This window comes from Marmota monax, unplaced genomic scaffold (genome assembly GCF_021218885.2).
Source record: "Marmota monax isolate L192 unplaced genomic scaffold, Marmota_monax_Labrador192_F-V1.1 WCK01_AAM20220418_F8-fsc00004, whole genome shotgun sequence".
Classification (NCBI taxonomy): Eukaryota; Metazoa; Chordata; class Mammalia; order Rodentia; family Sciuridae; genus Marmota; species Marmota monax.
Genome location: NW_026692881.1, coordinates 34712183 through 34713748, shown reverse-complemented (window position 1 = coordinate 34713748; position 1566 = coordinate 34712183).

Here is a 1566-nt window from a genome sequence, read left to right as displayed (position 1 = left end):
GTTGTAGCTCTGTGGTAAAGCATCGCCTAGCTCGCAGGAGGCCTGGGTTCCATCCCTAGCTCCGTGAAAGAAAGAAGAAACAGAGATGCCTCCTCTCCAGCAGGCACGGAGGATGACATTGAGGGAAAACGCAGACTTGACAGCTCTGAGAGGAGGAGGCTCTGAGGAGACACCTGGGCTGGTTTACTCACTGGTGTTGCTCATCTCGAGGAGAAAGCTGAGTGGTACAGGGTGGAAAAGCCCCACGACCATGTGAGTCTCAGTAAGTGCAAACTAGACGAGCTAAGCCAGGGTGGATCTCTTCCTACAAGGGCCGGAGAGTGGATGCTTTTGGCTTTGTGGGCCAGACAGCCTCTATGTCAACAACTGAACTCAGCCGCGATGGCACAAAAGCAGCCCAGACGGGATGTAAACCAAAGAGCACGCTGAGCCGTGACACTGACATTTCAGTTTCATGTCTTATGAAGTATTTTTGTCGTTTTGAGTTTTTCTGAGCTGTTTACAAATATAAAAACCATTCCTAACTCATGGGTCATATGAAACCAGACAGTGAGCCCACAGTTTGTGGACCCCTGTTCCAAGCCATGATCAGTAGCAAGGTCGTGGGTTAGTAGATTGCATTCTTTGTCTTAGTTCAATCATGATGTGCCTTGGCGTCGAGGAAATCAACTTGTAACAATGCTGTAACATTCCCAGGTGGTGACAGAAAGAGAGGTTTTGTTGCTCAAGATCAAACAATTAGTAGTTCAAGTTGAGGTTCAACCCTAACTAACTTAAATAAGTAATAGTGCCTCTTTTTTTAAGACAGCAAGTCTGGGCTTCTGACATTACTGTCCACCCGGAATGAGCTGTTGATTCTAGCTGCCTTTCATCTCATTCTGCTTCCTCTGGGGGAGGAATGTTAGGAATTTCAGTGTAGATTTTGGGAAACTGCAGACGGACCAACTGGGTCATTGTTCTAAGTGGAAGCCGATGACATTGGTACCGTGATTGACGTCTTTTGGGGGAAAAAAAAAACTGTTCATAAGATTTTATCAGGCTCACTGTACAACTCAGCACTTAAATATTAAGAAACACAGTTTTTACAGAGGAGAAATGCAAATGAGGAGAACAGAATCAAGTGTCACTTTGATATGCGTCACTGGCCTTGTGACTTCCTGACCTGTTCACATACACGCCATTTCTGTAACAGGGCAGGGAAGTGCTGCCTGGATTAGGTCCCCCAAGGCCAGAAGATGAGGAGGTGTGGAGCAGAGCCTGGCACAGGCCGATGGCCCCAGAGCCGCAGAAGGAACTGACCAGTGTGCCGCCTCATTTTTCCAGGCACAGCACTGGGGCCTGAGCTCCTGGAAGAGCCTTCAAATGAGTTCTGCAAGTGGGCTTCCAAAGTCAACAGGCTGCAAACATCTCTGTGGCCTGTGAAACCTTCCCTGGCGTCCTTCACGCCCATCGATGCCCTGCCCCTTCCCTGCCCCCTGCACTGTTCGGTGGGCACAACGCAGGCCCTGGGCTGCAAACACGGCGCCCATGAAATGATACCCGAGTAAGCGGTAAAAAAGGACAGTG